This window comes from Trichosurus vulpecula, chromosome 1, assembly GCF_011100635.1.
Source record: "Trichosurus vulpecula isolate mTriVul1 chromosome 1, mTriVul1.pri, whole genome shotgun sequence".
NCBI classification, from domain to species: domain Eukaryota; kingdom Metazoa; phylum Chordata; class Mammalia; order Diprotodontia; family Phalangeridae; genus Trichosurus; species Trichosurus vulpecula.
In genome coordinates this window covers 545,762,953-545,769,132 of record NC_050573.1, presented here as the reverse complement: position 1 = coordinate 545,769,132, position 6,180 = coordinate 545,762,953, and positions in this window count along the sequence as shown.

Here is a 6,180-nt window from a genome sequence, read left to right as displayed (position 1 = left end):
TCCCCTAAAGGTATCCTACTGTTGAGACAGTGGCAGATGTCGGAGTTGTACAATGCAGTATTATATTGTATTGGACTGTCACTGATCCCACACATGGTACCAGGAAGCAGTTGGTGCTATCTAGAGCATAGAATCCAAGGGTCATGAAAGCTTTACATGATAATTTTAGATATATGGGTCAAGGGAGGACCCTAGAGCTAATAAGAAATAGATTGCAGAAGTTGCTAAGACCAGCCATCTTGGGTCAGTAAAATCTATTTCTTACTAGCTCATTGCATGCAAAGAAAAGTGTTACCAATTTGTGTTACATATCTTGGATATAAACACCAGCAAAATTTTAGAAATTGTCTATGTTGACTTTTTATCTCGGGAAGGAGATTGCAAGAATATAAGATATGTATTAGCAGTGATTGAACATTTTTTGAAGTATGCACAGACATACTTATCAAGGAACCAAAGGACCCAAAGTTGCTAACATGTTGGGGAGAAAGTATTTCTCGGACCTTCATTCACTTCCCAGTCCTATTCCTAGTTCTAGATGTCAAAACCATGCTTCCACACCAGGTACCTTCATCCCTTCTCCCATTTTTCCCTCCCACCCCCATTTTCAGCCCCTTTTTATGTGTGGTCTCCCCCTATTAGAATGTAAGCTCCTCAGGGTCAGGACCTGTCTTCCTTTTTGTTTATATTTGCATCCCCAGAGCTTAGCACAACATCTGGCATATAGTAAATGCTTGATAAATATTTGTTTCCTTCTTTCCTTCCCTCTCAGGATATGGATTTCTGGCCAAGATCCATTCTAATCAAAGGAGATGCTTTAAAAACACACTCCCCTGGGAGAGGTTAGCTTTGGCTGGCATCAAGAAGTCTAGAACTATTCTTCAACATCCCCAAGGAAACCCATAGCTTAAACATTTCAACCACATACCACTGAATATTTTACTAATGCAGGGAACAGAATAAAAATCTCCATGGTGTCAACATGTGGCATTTCCAACACATGCATACGATTCCAAAAAGAATGACACCAAATTAGTGGACATTTGAGCAAGAGCCACACTTCCCTACTGACTTATGCTTTGGAGTCCCAGAAGATGGAGAGGCAGCAGATATTCAAAACCTTGGCTGAGGAAGAAACTGAAAGAAACTTATCTCCTAGCCATAACTTCAGCTCAGGGAAACTCTAACAGAAAAAAAGGATAGTACAATGAACAATGTTGTTGTCAAGACCTTCAAATTTAGAAAGTTTTGGTGAAAAACTTTGATGTTCATGAATCACAAAACTTAGTAGATCAATCAGAAGTTACTCCATATTGGTTGTTAAGAGAACAGTTAACTTAGCTGTTTACAGAATGCCCCCAAAGATTGGCAAGAGCACCTTAAAAAAAAATCAACACAACTATTTATTGCCCATAGGAGGATTAACAGGACTCCCTGATGAACAAGTAAATACTGATAGACACTTAGTTCAATGGAACCTAAGTAAAGGAAACTGCCTATCGATTGTTGTGTCTTGTCTTTTTTCATTTGGACCCAGGAATAATCCAATATGTTTGTGCAATTGTGGTGTTTCTAAACTAAAGAGAAAAAAACATACCTTTCATCTCTCAATAATCTGTTGTTATTACTTGCCTTTGTTTTTGAAGAGGACCAATGACATCACAGGGTGATGTCTTGACCCCTTTGTGAACTGAATTTAAGTGAGGCAGAGTTGCACAAAGTCATTACTCTGACTCTTACTTCCTGAATCATCAAAGTCCAGTGGCAGGAGAAAAGTCAAGATGACTGGCCATGACCCAGGATGCAGTGGATGACCTTGGAGTCTTCAATGCCTGACCAAGCTCTAAGCCCTCACCAGTGCCTGCTTCAGCCATTTTCATGGCCAGTGGAATAAATTGTTCTTATCCACCTGTTCCTCCAGGGAAAGTTTTCTCATGCTTAGGTAGACACCACCATCACCTCTCCCTCCAACTCACCTACTGATTTGAGACTCCTTGGTTACCCTCAACCTGGTTTAGCCCATCTGCCTAAACAGCTTAGCAGGGTGTGGCCATTGTACATGCTGTAGCTTCTTGGAGCCACAGGTGAGACTTGAGTGCCAGGTGGACAACAAAGGTGGATAAGCAGCCCCGAAAGGGGCTGGGTAAACCTTTATACCAGAAATGCTGGTCCTCCCTGAACACCCCATGCATCTTTCTCAATAATCTAAAACAAAACCAAAGGGAAAAGGACAAGTATTCTGTCTACCAATTGTACAAAGACTGCCTGAACCAGACATTGGTTCAGAAACAGGTATTTCAAGTTAAGAAGACTTTGCATGCTGGCAGGGGTGGGGAATCTTCAGCCTTGATGCTGGGTCTAGAAGGCCACCCATGTGGCCTCAAGGCTGCAGGTTCCCCACCCCTGCATCTAACCCAACAGCTAGTTGAGATAAGGAGAGAAGACTGAACCCAGAGGCAACGTTTTGCTGCCTAGAACTTCAGCCACCTAGGGCATAGATACCCCCATGGAGGTAACACTGATAGCAAGCCTGAGCCCTCCGCAAGATCAAGTTTAGGATGGGGAAGACCGGTAGGAACAGATACAAGGTGAAGTAATCAGAATGAAGAAAGACATTTATCCTTTAACATTATAAAAAAACAAACAACTTAATTTTGATCCACACAATGATCAATCAAGATTCTGGAGGACCAAAAATAAAGATTGCTACTCATCTCCTGACAGGGAAGTGATGGATTGAAATATATAGATTGAGATATATTTTGGGGCAGGACCAATATGAAAATTTTTTTTGCTTGACTATGCATATTTGTTACAAAGGGTTTTTTTTTTCTTTTTTTCTGGTGAAGGCAAGGTAAAAGGGAGAGAAAATAAATGCTTGTAAATTGAAAAAAAATGAAAATTGTATTTTTTTTAAATTTGGGTTTTGAAAGACACAACTGTAGTTCTGATGAGGATGATGTACACCCGTACCATCAGCTAGTTCAGGTATGGGGACAGACAGATCAACAGATCGCGAGAGAGCTCGGTCTATTTGACTTGTGACCAGACTCACTTAGGATGTTATAGGGACAGTTGGAGGAGTCCTTATACGCATAGCCAGATGATAATACTAATGTTTGCCCATGTAATCTGGGCCTTGGGCATAATTGCAAATTTTCATTAATGAACATGCTAATTACTGCATGCTTTGTATACACTTGTTTTTATTGATTTTTTGTTCATGTTCACCTGCTTCTGTGCTAATATCATGCATGTGCTATAGATACATTTGTCTGCTAACTATGCATAGTTTTGCTGTTTGTGTATATGCTGATGTTTATTCACGCTTTATTGTTATGGGGGTCCCCTTATGTTGTTATTGCTTTGCCGTTATGATTATTGGCTTGGATTCTCTGTATATGCCTGTATTGCTCTGATATGTGCGTGGAATATGTGCTGCGTGTAATTTAAGTCTGTAGTCACTGAAGCAGCATGCCAAATGATGCTTCACATTGTGTATACTGCTAATGTATATTTGCTGTGAATGGCACTCCAAGATGATTACCTGGGACTGAGTTAATCATCCATGTTCTGAGTGTTCAAATATGCTTGTGAGATGTATATGAAGAAATACACATACATCTATTTATACATGTGTGTACATATGTATCTGTGTGCGTGTGTGCGTGTACTTCAAGTATCTGGTAGCTGATTTTTTTAAGAGACTGCAAAACTTCTAACTCTAGAGAGGAATATAGCCCTGTCTTGGCCATTCCTTCTGCCAGCTACCCCAAGGAGAACAAGCCACTAGAGATAAATACCTACTAGTTCACACAGAAATTCTCCTTGGCTCTCCTCACCCCCAAGGAGTTTTTCCCCAGACCTTGGGCTTGGGAAAAGAGCTGACTTTGACTCTGAAGCTCCCACTTCTGGACTTGTGAGAAAAGGAGGACCTGGCTAAGGTAAAAACAGTGGAAAGACTCTGCCATGAGGGGTGGACATAGGGATTCTGAAGCCAAGAAATATGGAAAAATCATGCATAACATTCCATAAGGAATGTTAATGTGGGTCCTGTGCTGATGTGATCCATTTGGACTGGGAATCATACCCAGTGATCTCCATCTTCACCACCACCACCATCACCACCACATTTGATTTCCCTCTTTCTCCCAAGAGGTCAAGTGCCCACTTCCAAGCCTACATTTCCCCAAAGCTAGGGAAGCTTTGCTTCTTAAAAGTTTGTTTATCCTTTTGTATTGAAAAGTTTAGTTTGTTTTCCTAAGTACATGTTACAAAGCTTTGCCTAGCTGATGGGAAAGAATTTAAGGCTGCTATAAATACCAAAGCAAGATTTCTGGCTGTGCACTCAGAGTTGCAAGAGAAAGTCATGGATTCATTCACCTTTTACAACTCACCAGGGCAGAGAAAATACTTCCACTGAGGTTTGTCTGGACGGGTGAGTCAGTAACAGTGTCTAGGCAGCTGACTGGGCAGTTATTAGCCATTATTGTGGCTTGGTTTGAAGGGAAAATCACTTTCCCAGAGGAGAAGAGCTGAAGGAGTCACGAGAAAGTAGATTCCTAGGGAAGGAGCAACTCAGACGATTAAAATTGTGGTAAGGAAATAAGGGTGACTTGAGAGTCCGCCCATGCCTGCTAATGAGCTGCACATATATCAAGCCACCATGGCTTCACTGAGATTTGTAAACCCATCTACTCACCTCTGCCCAGGAGAAATAGATATGTATGTGTGTGTATACTCACATATATAGAGATGTATGCACATACATATACACACATATGTACATGCACATACAGACAAGTGTGTGCAAAGAATAAAGTTCTACAGACTGGCATGAAAATCTTGGACACATCATTATCCACAAACCAAAGAGGAGCTTTGCTTTAAAGGGACAATGTTGTTTACCCCCTGCTCTGGAGGAGAAATCTGAGGAATGATATGTGCAGGAAGAGGGGGGCATTGGGTGAGGAAAAAAGGAAAGTGAGAAGAAAGGGGAAAAGACTCGGGAGGGAATTAGGTAACCAAGTGTAGAGAGAGCTCCGTTGGTGAGGAGCACAAAGTCACCATCACCATCTCTGCCTGCCATAGTCAATGGATCAGTCTGAGGCCAAAAGAGAAAAGAGGGTCTTGGTGGTCTCCCTTAGGGAGAAATGATACCAGATGGCGATTTGCCTGCACCCCACTCTTCCCCTCTGTGGAAAGAACTAATGTCAAATCCAAAGCAAGTCCTTCCATTGAAGTTTCTTTTTATATTTATGTTTAATTAGTACAGGATGTCAGCTTACGATAAAATATGATAGATCATAGCAATTTATTCGCATGAGTTTCACTCCTGGGAATGGAAAGCCAGAGAGGACAATGACAGACAAGGTCTACAGAGAGAAGAAGAGAGAGAAGATAGACTGTCAGAAGTGTTGGGATTTTGTCCCAGCTGGGGGCTCTAGAGCAAAATGAAAGAGACTCTTATTTTTATTATTTTATAAATTCACACACACACACACACACACACACACACACACACACACACATAAGCAGAAGAGATCAAGTCATATGACTTCAGATCACTGACCCTAGCTAAAGAGTAAACAATTTTAACTGGTGAAAGGAGGCTGGGTGAGTAAGTAAGTTAGGAACAGGAACTACTTCTGCCTTAAACAATTAATTCTTCGTTATTGTTTTTTTTACTTTTTACATTACATTTACATTATAATTCTACTTTTCCATTGTTCTCTCTGGGCAGGTTCTAAGGGCCACTGGTATAGGGAGGACCCAGGTCTTTCCAGCACCAATAACCAAGTCTTTACCCACTCTGTCTGGATGCCTCATCTTCCATTTATTCCGATATGCATTATATTTATATTCTTGTATTTCATTTCCATTTACATTTGTCCTGGTCTCCCCCTTTGGAATGTAAAGCCTTTGCAACTAGGGATTGCTGCACTTCCTGCATTTATATCCTTAGGGGTTAGCCGTGCCTGGCACGTAGTAGGTACTTCATAAATGCTTACTTAGGCACGTAGGCACGTAGTAGGCATTTCATAAATGCTTAATCACTGCTAAAGTATTAAGTAACTTGTGCGACAGAAAACAACAAAACTGAACAATTTCCGGAGTGCTGGAAGTGTCAGCAGCCGCGGCAGATCAGGGAAGGCCGAGGAGCTAAGCCTGGAGAGGGAG